Genomic DNA, 13,824 nt, shown 5'->3' on the forward strand with positions numbered 1-13,824 from the left:
CACACACACACACACACAGAGAGAGAGAGAGAGAGAGAGAGAGAGAGAGAGAGAGAGTTACTAGCATACTCTATCCAATACATCATGAACTCTAGAAGCAATCACGCTAAAATTCCATATGACATATGACATTCAGGTATTAATCCTTGATCCAGTTTACCCTCTGGACTCCCTTCTCTTTTAATTTTAATTGGAAAATGTCGTGATTTTTTTGTTCAAAGATGCACCAGTTATCTTTAGTCACACTACCCATATGTCTTTGTTTAAGGCAAAAAACAAAGAACAAAACCAGGTTTTAAATTTTAAAATCTGTACCTGAGGTTCACTTTTCACTGATTGACACCTGACTTGGTGGCATGTTAACATACATAAAATAATCTGCAAGACAGGTGGTTCAGAGCTACCGTGTAGCTGCTTCCTATAAGTTGAAACTTTCCCTCCACTGGGGGAGGAGACATACTCAGATGGAGTGTCAAACAAAACTGAATTGAGGTAAGTGACTCTTAGAATGGTCACAAGGGGAGGGGCAAGGATTACACAAGCAAAGATAATTGCAGAGGCAAGAATTTTCTTCTGGCAGGTCAGCTGAACTATAGGGATGCCACTGGAGTGCATCCTTGCCCAGGTAGGGCAGGGCTTCTTTGATGCATCTTAGTCTCCCATGACCCTGAAAGTTACTAAAATAAATGTATTGCTTCATTGATGTAGACTTGGGTAGAGTCTTTTTTTTTTTTGCTTCTGTTCTTCGTGCCCAATCTTGTCTGAAAAGAGAAAAATGAGTTAAAAATTTACGTACATGATGTTTCACAAAATTTGATTTAAAATGGTAAGTTGTGAGAAGAGGGATATCTAACTACACATAGACAAAATAAAAGATGCATTTCACTATGGGGCTAAAATATTCTAAGAAGGATATGTGTTTGAGTGTGCCTGTGTGTGTACACACAAAATAAACACCTTTTAAAAATTATATGGCTGCATTTTTTTTGGTTCCGTGTAGTTTTAATACTTCCTAAAAGGAAAAAAACAAAAAGTGAGTATGGTAATACCAAGGCATTGAGGTTGGAGTGGGAGGAATGGGAGCATCTTCATAGAAGCAGGGGGAGGTGGGAAGTGGTATGGGAGAGGAGGAAAGGGAAATGTAAATACATAAAATTTCCAAGAAAAATAAAATTGTTAAAAAAAACTTAAAATACTGTCCTGTGAGTCTTTTTTTTCTACTAATTAATTTCCGTTCTTTATATCCCAATTGCACCTTCCCCTCCTTTCTCTCAGAATCCCTTTCTCACCTCCCCTGCCTTCAAACTTCCTCTCATCTCAAAAAAGAGAAGGCCTCCCATGGATATCAGCCAATTTCTGAATATCAATTGCAGCTTGACTAACCATATCTTCTTCTATTGATGCTAGCTAGATAAGGCAGTTTACTTGTGTAAAAGATCCCAATGCTGGCAAGAGAGACAGAGAGAGCCCCTGTGTAAGATGTGTAAGATGTCTAGTTCCATCCCGTTCATTTTCTGACTGATGGTTTAGATTCTCTGAGCCCATCATTTGAACCCATAATAGGGTTGGCCACATTCAGATGAACACAATGTTCATGAAGGAAGTCTGAACATCTTATAGAATGAAAGAGCTGTCAGAATTTTACCAATGTTCAATGAAATTCTACTGAGGTATAATATATCTTGGAAGGTTAATACAATCCTTAACAGGCTGAGAAAGGAGGCAAATCTCCTGGAAAAGAACTACATTGAAGGCAATATAATTCTGGATTTATAGGCTTTTAAAGGATCACAAATAGGAACTCTTATTAGAAGTGGTTGGTAGTTTTATTCTCCTGTTGTGGGTTTTACTGTTTGCCTGAAACTGAGAGTAGTACTTTTCAGTCACTCCTGTACTGGGGAAACAGAACAATATCCAAAGTCTTACATAGAATACACACATTGTTGAAGAGATCACCTCCTGCTAGAATTCATCATTGACTGTTTATTTATGGCACTGCCATTTGTCAATCATATGATGAATCCATCATGTTAGAGAATGCCTGGTATTCTTCATACCACTGTAAGCAGACAGTTTACAAGGTATATTTGGCTGACCTGACACAAAAGTAAGGTCTCACTCAAATAGCAAGATCTGGAAAGGAGGAAGTATGTAAAACATACAGACATTGTACTCGGAAACTATATTGGAGATCATAGAATTTCTGCCTTCTGTGAGTATTTCATAATTTTGCTATGTCAAACCCTCATTTCAGTGTCTGGAAAATGACCCTGTGAAATCTCAATATTCAAAGATATGAAGCAATTAGAGAAACTACCTAATTGTTTTGTTTTGGGGGGATTTCCTTCTCATTAAAGCTCGATATATCTATAAATCTTGGGTAACATGAGGTTGGGTTAGGTGATATAAATTTTTTTCACAAGGTGCTTGTTCCACATGCACAGAATTTATGCACAAAATAGGTATTATTATCATTAATTGCTATTTAGTAGCATTATATTTATTATTAAGTGTGATTAATTGGGTCATAAAAATTATCTGTAATCTAGGACTTAAAGAGTCTGTGTGCTTGCCTGTGTGAAAAGTTCTTTATGCTAATTACTATATTTCATCCAATTGACCACATTTAATAGTGCATAAAGAGAGATAATCCCATCCTCCATTGATAGGAACAGAACTCACTGACTGATAATTTAGCCTGCAGTTTGATATCTCTGTGCCTGAGGTGCAGTCAGTGGATCAAATTTTGGAGACATTTATTAGATACTGGTATTTATAAATTGGGTGGCAATAAACATAACTGAGCAAGTATTGTTGAAACAGAGATTTAAGTCTTTGGGGAAAATGTCAAGGAGCATTATTACGAGAGGATACATACAGTACATTATTTTTACTTTTTGAAAAATCCCAACGCCGATATCTAGATTGTGTGTGCCAGTTTGCAATCCCACTAACAGGAATGAGGCGCTGTTCCCACTACATTCATGCTAGCATTCGTTTCAGATCTTTGGCTGTTCTCACCTATTTTGCCACAGGCGAGATGAAATCCAAAATATGTTTTAATTTGCATTTCTCTCATTTGTAATGGTGATGAATAATTTCTCTTTAGCCTTTTTTAGCCCTTCTTTTGAGAACTGTCTTTTCATGTCTTACAGTTTCAGTCAGGTCATTTGTTTTCTTGGCTCTGCTTTTATATTTCCCTGTATATCATAGATATTAATTCTCCATCAGGTATATAGTGAGGAAAGACTCCTCTGACTCTGTGGGGCTCTTCTTCATCTGATTATTTCCCTAGCATTGTGGAAGCTTTTTAGTTTTATGAGGTCTAATTTAGTTTATGAGGACTTAATTTTGGTATCACTGGACAGATGCAGTCGTTCTCAAAGAGTCCTTTCCCACACCTGTGTCTTGTACAGTACTGCCAATGTTTGATTCTAGCATATTAATGTCTCAGGGTTCATGGTAAAGTCTTTAATCCGTTTATAACTGATAACTTTTTGAAAATCATATATCTCATAATCATAGCAAGTTACATTTTTATAATAATCGTATTACTGTTTACTTGTTATGAAGCTGTAAAGCATATATTTTCAAGAGTTCATTGTCCCTGGGAATTGAACTTATATCAGTGAGCTAGGCAGTGTGTGCCATAGCATGCTGAATCATTTTAATAGAGTAGTAGCTTTTGTTTAATAATAAATAAGTTGACAGATACAAACTTTCAAGAAAAAAATGAAAATAAGAAATTATATGTGCTTAAAAAGTGTTTTCAGACATACGTAACCTTTGACATTTTTCATTTTAATTTTAATTAAGTGTTTGACATTAAAGTGCACTTGTCTAATAATATTTAAATATTTTTTTTATTTTCTGAATTAAACTTTTTACTGACTTAATACTATTAACCAATACTGGTAACTTGTTGAATATTACAGAAATGTTATTAAAATTGTTTGAAACATATTTTCTAAATTCCAAATGCAAGCAATATAACCAGCATTTTATATTGAAAGTAATTTTTACTAAAGATTACTTATGTAATGTTGAATAAACTCTTTATGAATTAAAACTTAATTGTGAAACTCATGAACTTGAAGCTTCAGGGCTAGTTGTCCAAAGATGAGGTTTTCTTCCAAAGTTGGGACATCAGTAGCTCCACCATAGGTCCATTAAATGATGTTGTCTTTACACTTATGACATTTAACAACTCTAGTTGGTTAAGAGGAAGATCACTCTACAGAACAACTTGACTCTTTTGTACTTTGTCAAGAAGCACTCAAATGGTCATAGATGTTTTGTATATGTTTACAACAAATAGATTGTAGATGTACAAAATTTAGACCAAAAACTGAATACATTCTATGTATGATTGTCACATTAGCAGTGTGCTCTACTGAAGTGACCAAATTCATAAACAACACTATGTTGCAAGCCTATCACTATGAGCCAGCCTAAGGCTTTCAAAGTACTTCCTACATCACAGGAAACTGGATAACAAATTGTGGAGGTATAAATTTAAGAAATTCATACCTAGTATATATACTTTCTGTCCTTCAAAAATCTTTGAATTTATAACAAGAATAAAAATACCATTCAAAGAGTACACATGGACAGATTCATGGCTCCAGCTGCATATGTATCAAAGGATGGCCTTGTTGGGGATCAATGGGAGGAGAAGCCCTTGGTCCTGCCAAATCTCAATGCCCCAATATAGAGGCATGTCAGAGTGGAGAGGCAGGAAGGGGTGGGTAGGTGGGTGGAGAACACCCTCATAGAAGAAAAGGGAGGGACTGGGCTAGAGGGTTTATGATCAGGAAACCAGGAAAGGGGATAATATTTGAAATTTAAATTTAAAAAGTTCCAATAAAAATGTATATCTATATAAGTAATGTATATTTACAGGCTTTAATGTCAATAAATTAGCAATGAAATTAAGTTCAAAGAAGACATGTATAAATTGAAAATCAATTATAAATTTCTTACTAACAAAAAATTATAAGATGAAAACAATGGTCTCAATAGAGGAATATCTAGTGTCTGAGAAGCACTTAAAGAAATGTTGATATACTGAGTCATTAGGGAAATAGAAATAAAATGATGCTGAGATTTCCACCTTACACGCACCAGGATGGCTAAAATCAAAATGTCAAGTAACAGCACATGCTAGGAAGGATGTAGAGCAAAATGAACACTCTTTTATTGCTAGTGGGATTGCAAACTGGTACAATCACTATATAAATCAATGTTGCTGTTTCTAAGAAACCAGGAATAGTTCTACTTCAAAACCCAGCTATTCCACTCCTGGCCATATACCTAAATGATACTCCACCATACTACAAGGACATTTGCTCAACTGTGTTCATAGCAGCTTTATTCATAACAGTCATAAACTGGAAATGACCCAGATGTCTCTCAACTGGAAAATGGACAACGAACCTGTGGTCTTTTATACAATGGAATCCTAATCAGCTATTAAAATAAAGACATGAGTAAATTTGCAGACAATGGATGAAACTAGAAAATAACAACCTGAGTGAGGTAACTCAGACACATATATGTGGTATGTACTCACTTATAAGTGGATATTAGCCATAAAGTAGCTAAGCTACAATCCACAGATTCAAAGACACCAAATAACAGGAGAGCTAAAGGGAAGATGCCCGAATTTGACTCAGAATTGTACATAAAACATACATCAGAGCTGGATGGAGTGTGAAAATTGGATTGGAGAGGAGATGGGAGTGAAAAGAACATGGGGATCAGGTATAGAACCAAAGAGAATGGAAATCAGCACGGTGACGACCTCTAGGATATGACAGATCCCTAAGACAGGGGTGGGGAGGCTTGAGGGAATATATGAAGCAAGTCTAGCTGAAATTCCCAGCAATAAGGAATAGAGCCTGAACAGATCACCTTCTGTAGCTAGGCAGGACTTCAACTGCAGGTATAAGGACAGTAACCCATCCACAAAACCTTTCACCAAAAATGTAAAGTGTATCCTCCTTACAAGATGTTTAGGAAAAAATGGGCCAAACAATGAAGGAATGGCCAGTCAATGACTGGTCCCAACCTGAGACCCATCCCATAGGCAAGAACCAATCCAGGACACTATTATTGGCACTCTTATACTCTTATGCTTACAGACAGGAGCCTAGCATAACTGTCTTCTGAAAGGCTCCACCCAGCACCCATTGGGAATAAATGCAGAAACCCACAACCAAACATTAGATGAAGCTCTCAGGAAGTCTTGTGGGAGAGTTGGGGAAAGGATTGAGGGACCTAAAAGGGATAGGGTCTCTACAGAAAGACCAGCATAGTCAAATAACTTGTACCCTTGAGTACTCCCAGACACTGAACCATCATTAAACATAGATCAAGCATGGCCAGACCTCCTCCCCCCAACCAATACATATGGATGTGCAGCTTGATCTTCATGTGAGTTGACCAAAAACTGGAGTGGGGGCTATCCCATACTCTGTTGCCTGTTCACTTAACTGAGCAGCCTTGTCTGGACCCAGTTGAAGAAGGTCCACTTAGTCTTCTAGCAGTAAGTTAATGGTCAGGGTGGGATGATGAAAGGGGGGACGTATCTTACTTGTCAGAGGAGAAGGGAAGGAAGGATGGGGGGACAGTGTAAGGGGAGCTATGATGTTGATGTAAAATATATAAAACAAGCATAAATTAATGAGAAAAAATAAGCTGATGCCCCAAATACCACTGCTTGGCATATACGATAAAAAGGACTTGATTCTCTACCCAAGAAATAGGTGCTCAACAATGTTCATTGCTCTTCTGTTAAAAATATTTGGGAAGTAAAATCAGGCTAAATATGTGTTTATTGATGAATTGATGAATGGATATATATATATATATATGTGTGTGTGTACATATATATGAAAACTGTATTATAAAATTTTATGTGCATGAATATGTATATTATATATATATTTGTATACACACACATACAAATGTACACAAGCAAACACACACACAAACACACACACACACACACACACACACACACACACACACACACACACACATGGCTTGTCTCCCAAAGAATCATTCATTATCTGGTAAAAGCTCCAGTTCAAGTTGTGGGAAATCTGTCTAGTTGTTGAATGAAGGAAAAAAAAAGAGTCTTCCATGAAAGAAATCATTGCCCATGCTCTAAGCTGACTTCCAGAAATAAAATATAATATGTTGCTAAAGATTTCACATACTTCAGACACAGTATTTGATGGAAATGATCTGGAACAGACTTTGAAACTTTCACCCTGACTGGTTCCCATAATATCTGAACCTGCTATGCAATATCCCAAGGGCAAGAAACTATGGCTAGTCCTATCCAGCTGTAAGGCCCACAAACTTCAAAAACATGGCATGCTTGGTGAGATTTCCCCACTGGAGTTATAGTGGCACTTTCTTCTTGAAAGAGAAAGAGGTTAAGACCTCTTTCTTCTAGTGAGTCTTAATGAAGACTCTCTAATTAGATTGTCGGTTCAATAAGAAAATGTATGTCAAGTATGAACTTAGACAACCCATGGATGTACATGCCAGATACCTCAGAAAAGAACCTGCTCTTTCCATTTTCTTAAACCAACATAATTTGTTACCTAAATCCTTATCCTTATCTCAATATGTGAGTGTACCTCTACTTGTCATCACAGAAACTTCTTTTTGCAACTGATGGAGACTTTTACAGGGAGGAAGAACAGGTCAAATGCAGAGAATAAGGGAGAGTGTGGTGCCAATTGCCATATATTTCTGCAACGCAGTTTTAACACCTAGAACCCAGGGGAAATCAATGGAAGAGTAGACAGAACAATTGTTTGAGCCAGGGTGTCAGTGACTCAGAGACACTGCAGTGAAACTGAATCTATTAAACAGAGTTTATCTTGAACAATGTGAATCACTCAACAATATTTTCCTGAACAAGTCCAGTATAACAACACCACTATTTTATATGCAAATGTCCACAGGATAAAGTTCACTTGGTCCCACATCTATATGAAGAATTATTGGTAGTCAAGGGCTGTGAGATTGAGAATTGTTTTCCTTCATGGATGATCTGCGTAGGAGGAGATCCAATCCCACTTGTTTATCCCTGGACATACTACAATGTCAAAATAGACTCAGAATATTGTATGTACAAGCATGAGCATGAATACATAAATATTTATGCATAACAAAAATAAACACACGAATATTACTATATTAAAACTCCATCAAAGCGAAATCTGTGCATGTCTATCAAGAAGATATAATTTTACTAGGACTAAACGAAGACTCAGTAATATGGCAAAATTCAAATTCATCAAGAAAATAATATTGAAATAAGAAAATGAATTGATTTTTTTTCAAAAATGTGTTATCACATTCCAAATGTTTGATAGGAGATCAGTAAAGAAAGCTTCAACAAAAGACTGATACCAGGAAAGTTTAGACACTGTGAACCACAAACCACAACACTAATTCCTAACATGTACATTAGAGCATTCACAATATGAATAAGTTCTTGTATACTTCTTATTTATATTTTTGGCCAATAAGTTCCAGTGTATAGAAGACCTCAGTGTGTTAAGTCTTGTAGGATACATATCTACATATTTTCTCTTAATTTCACCTATAAGGAAATCAATTTTAATAATAAAAGTAACTTTAAAGTGATGTTATTTTCTCTTTAATTTTATTTAGAATATATTTTGAACTCAATTATTTCATTAATTGCATTTTGGACTTTGATATATTCTTTTCATGTCTCTAATAGTAAATCATGCCATTAGCCACAGTGATCTTAATTACTTTAATTAGCAAGTCAAGTGTTCTGTTAGTATTGAGTCTTAATTACGCATACAGAAAGGTAGACATATTTTACATATATAAACTAGTTAGATTTCAAAGCAAAAACAGATTGAAATCTGCAAGTAAAGCCTTTAGTTTCTCTCTAAATTTTCTAGGAATATTTTAGAGAAAATTAATATTCATATAACATTGAATTAATGACATGAGTTCAGATTAAAAGTTCTTTGTATTTTAAATAAAGTCACAAATATAGCATGCTATTCATTTGAAGTTTTCAGACAAGGTTGAATCTGACTGCCTCTAGCATGTAGATTTAATACCCAAATTGGAGTAAGAGGGCATAAACACTGAAACTGAAAACAGAATTCTTAGGATTTTATATAAATGTGTATTAGATAAAATTAATGATGAATTCTTAATTGACACCATTCTGTATAATTCTAACAAAGGAAAATATGAGTTGAGACCAATGCTAAAACTTTAGCTCTTCCAGAAATTTTCTAATATGTTGTAATTGAAAGTGCAGGGTAAACTCATTCCCAAAATACCTTGTGAATGTTTATACAGATATATTCAATATTTTTCAGTGTGAAATGCAAACATCAAAAACTCCTGAAACAAAATTACAGCCTTGGTGGAATTTTTATCAGAACTCTATAGATAAGAATAAACATTGCAACAAAAGATAAACGATGAAGGTCCCTTAGCTCCCAGTACAAATTTTTGTTCCACTCAACCTCAAACAGAGAAATTTCCTATTTCAGAGAATAGTAGGGAATACAGAGACTCACAGCGCTGGTTATTAAAGGCAACCATGAGTGATTAGCTGTAGTTGGAGAATCCATGTCCCTCTCCTCCCCTCCCTCTTGAAGAAGACTCAGAGAACATGGCAAGAGGAGATGGGAAGAATGTACAAGCTAGGGTATGGGAAGGAATACTATGAAATGCTGGCCTCTTGACAGACGTCCTAGTTAGGATTCATATTGCTGTGAAGAGACACTGACCACAGCAAGTCTTACAAAGAAAACCATTTAATTGGGATTGTCTTACAGTTAAAGAGGTTTATCATATAGTCATGGCAGTAAGCATGTTAGCAAGGTTGACATGCAGACAGACATGATACTGGATAAGTAGATGAGAGTTCTACGTCTGTGTCAATAGGCAACAGAAAAAGAAACCTCAAAGTCCATCCTTAGTGACACACTTCTTCCAATAACGTCACACCTCTTTCAACAAGGCCACACTTCCTAATAGTGCCACTCCCTATGAGATATTTCATTCAAAGCATGGCATGGCTATTACACACATGAACTCAAAGAAGCTTTGGATGTTTGTATAAGGTGTATATAAGATTACATCTGAAAAGAGAAAAATCTTCCCTTAGAAGTTATCCAAAACCAGAAAAGATATCAAATGCTAATAGTCATTCATATACCTGGGTCAGCTTTCATTAACACTTAAAAATGTAGAAAACTTAAATATCCTACACTACAGGACAAGAGACAAAATGGGGTTTTCATTAGTCATTGGTGGGAATGTAAATGGTACAAGCATACTAGAATAGAAGGGTCATAGCATTTCATAAAACTGACTACACACTTACAGTATGATGCAGAATTTAGAGTCCTGGTCCATTTTGTAGAAACAATGATAACTTAGGTCCACACAGTAATGCTTATGTATGTTTATAGCATTTTTACTTATTGTAATGGAGAAACAGATTAAATTCATACAGCTTGTCATGTGTGCATTGTCAACTGAAGTAAATCTCTGCAATTATGTAACATGAAGAAAGATAAAAGAAAAATGGGGGAGAGGGAGACCCAGAGGCTTATTGTTGCTGCAAAAACTTGCATGGCTCTTTTGGCTTGTACGTGTATGTATGTAGTATGTGTGCATGCATATTCATATGTGTGTGAGCCTATACATCTGCAAGTATGCATGTGTGAGGAGGGCAGAGTTTGAGTGAGAGTTTTTTTTTCAATCATTGTCAAATTTGTTTGACTGAAGCAAGCTTTCCAACTGGATTCAGAATTTAGTGACTTAGCTTCTTTACCAGCTAGCCACAGGGATAACAAATGACTTCCAGTCACCCATAGCTGGCTTAGATATTGGAGGCATGGACTAAGTTTTGTTGTTTGTTTGTTTGTTTGTTTGTTTTTATACTCCAGATTTTATTCTCCTCCCAGGCCTGATAGTTCTACAACCCATACTTCCCCCCTTCCCAGTGTCTCCACAAGGATGTCACCACCTCACCCACCCTACCAGATCTCTAAATTTCCTGAAGCCTCCAGTCTCTTGAGGGTTAGGTTCATCTTCTCTGTCTGAACCCAGACCCAGTAGTCCTCTGCCGTATATGTGTTGGGGACCTCATCTCACCTGGTGTATGCTGCCTGGTTGGTGATCCAGTGTCAGAGAGATCTCAGGGGTCCAGTTTAATTGAGATTGCTGGATCTCCTACAGGATTGCCCTCCTCCTCAGCTTCCTCCAGCTTTTCCTAAATTTAACTGAGGGGTCAGCAGCTTCTGTTCATTGGATGGGTACACTTATCTGCATATGACCCTTTCAGCTGCTTGTTGAGTCTTTTAGAGGGCAGTCATGTTAGGTCCCTTTTTGTGAGTGCTCCATAGCCTCAGTAATGGTATCAGGTCTTGGGGCTTCCGCTTGAGCTAGATTCCACTTTGGGCCTCTTGCTGGACCTTCTTTACCTCAGGCTCTTCTTTATTTCTATTCCTGCATTTCTTTCAGACAGGAAGAAGTCTGGATCAGAGCTTTGACTGCCGGATAACAACCCAAACCCTCACCTGATGCCCTGTTGTTCTGCTGGAAGTTCACTCAATAAGTTCTCTCTCCCCACTGTAGGAAATTTTACCTACACACCCCTTTGAGTCCTGAGAGTCTCTCACTTCCCAAGTCTCTGGTACATCCTGGGGGGTCCTCCCAGCCTTCTTCCTCCCTATGTCACCTGTTTCCATTCTTTCTCCTGGCCCTCAGGGCTTCAGTCCTTAATCCCAACCAAATACCAGATAATGTTCACATCTCCCCCATCCCCTCTCCTCACTCTGTCATTCTCTTCCTCCTTCCCTTGTGGTTTTATTCTTCTTGCTCCCAAGTGGGACTGAGGCATCCTCACTTGGACCTTTCAGCTTGTTGACCTTTTTGAATTCTGTGGACTCTATCTTGGGTATTCTGTACTGTTAAGTTCTTTACTGTGTGATGTTAAGACAGTTGAGAGCTGTGTACAGTGATGGTAGAGCATTTTATCCAAACACTTTGGAGGGAGACACAAGTAGATCACTTTCCACCCAGCCTGGTCTACCTTACAAGTTACAAGATAGTCAGGGTTACATAGAAAATAGATTAAAAAACAAAAAGAAAAGAAATGGTGGTAAAACCATAAAATATTTTGACAGAATTTCCTAGACCCAAATTATCAAAAGGAAAGGGAACAACAGTGTGTTCTAGGGGGAATGAAACACTCTGCTGTTCAGGAAAATACCTTATGTTCAGGAAGTAAACAAGCCAACTTTCTGGAAGTTCCTCATAATTACCAGGTTCACTGTGTGCTCCCGGACCCCTTAGCCTATATAAGAAATGAAGACTGCTGGGAAAAACTGTCACCCAAACTGAACAAACTGGAAGCATCTCAGAAGAATTGAGCTATCCTGCTGTATTATCTGCACACTGTATGTTGGGTTCAAGGTTTCTAGATTCTTCACCCAGGATGGAGTGGGCTTTCAGAAAGCAGAGCTCTTTGTGTTATATCTTCATTTTAAAGTATTTCTTCAAATATATTCACCTGAGAAAGCACTTCTCAAATCATTCATTCATAAAGCTGTACTTTGATGTAGAAAATTGTTCATATCTCCACAGGTATAGTGTTACCCAACTTGCATTGCCATATCTAAATGAGAGAGTCCATGGTTAGTCAACGTTAAAGTAAACATGTAGGATAATAAACAGTCAGAAATAAAGACAATCGACTACCATCAATATTTAATCATAAAAACAAATATGTTTAATTGTTTTTTCTAAATACTTAAAAAGAAATAGTACTATACTTCTATGCTAGCACTAAGGAAGCAAAGGCAGGATGATCTCAAAGAATATTTTAGGCCAGGCTAGGCTAATGATGAGTTCCAGGCTAGCCAAAGATATGTAGTAAGATTTTATCCCATAAAATAAATTAATAAACTAACGTATTCTGTTTGTGATAATAGTTTGACTCAGTTACTATAGTGTTCAGAGTACAGCACTACAGTATTGTTCTTATGTCTAAGTAGTTTGAAAGTTTTAAACTAGAATTGTCATTGCCATGAATGTAGTACTTCTATCAATAAGGACACCTGAATTTTTATAGAAAAAATAAGTAACACTTTAAAATATTTCTGACAGAAATTTTTTAGAACTATTTCTATTTCTTAGAAATAAGAGTTATAAAGATGTACACAAAATGAAGTTGAACCATGTCAAGTAGAAATAATTTTGTTTAAGTTCTAGAAACTGACAAGCTACAGAAATACAGAGACTCTCCCTGTGAGGTCTCTAAATTCTAAGGGTCCAATTTTCTTTATGCAATTCAGGAAAGCAGCCCAATTTAAAGTGCAAACACACTTCTGAGCAATCAGTATGGAAGATTCTTGAATAATATAGAAGATTCCTTTCTCACTTTTATATTGCCAGGAATCATAAAAACTATTCAGTGTTTCAAGTACAAGCAATTAGGACCAACTGGGACCTGCCTAAATAGAGTGCATCTCATTTTCCAATGTAGAAAACATTTACCCTACCAGTGGCAACTGTAACCAAAACACTACATTCACACAATTCATATACTCCCTACTGTGATCCCTTCTTTGGAATATATGCACCAGTCATGTATTAGCCTTGGTTAGGAAGGCTGTGGTGTAATATCACATCCTCTTTAGTCAGATTTTCTAGTGCAGATGGCTCTTTGCCTAAATTGTAAGCCATCTTGATAATGGGTGTTTCACTTTCAGTTCTCAAAAATTTGATTTC

Source organism: Rattus norvegicus, chromosome 5 (genome assembly GCF_036323735.1).
Source record: "Rattus norvegicus strain BN/NHsdMcwi chromosome 5, GRCr8, whole genome shotgun sequence".
Classification (NCBI taxonomy): domain Eukaryota; kingdom Metazoa; phylum Chordata; class Mammalia; order Rodentia; family Muridae; genus Rattus; species Rattus norvegicus.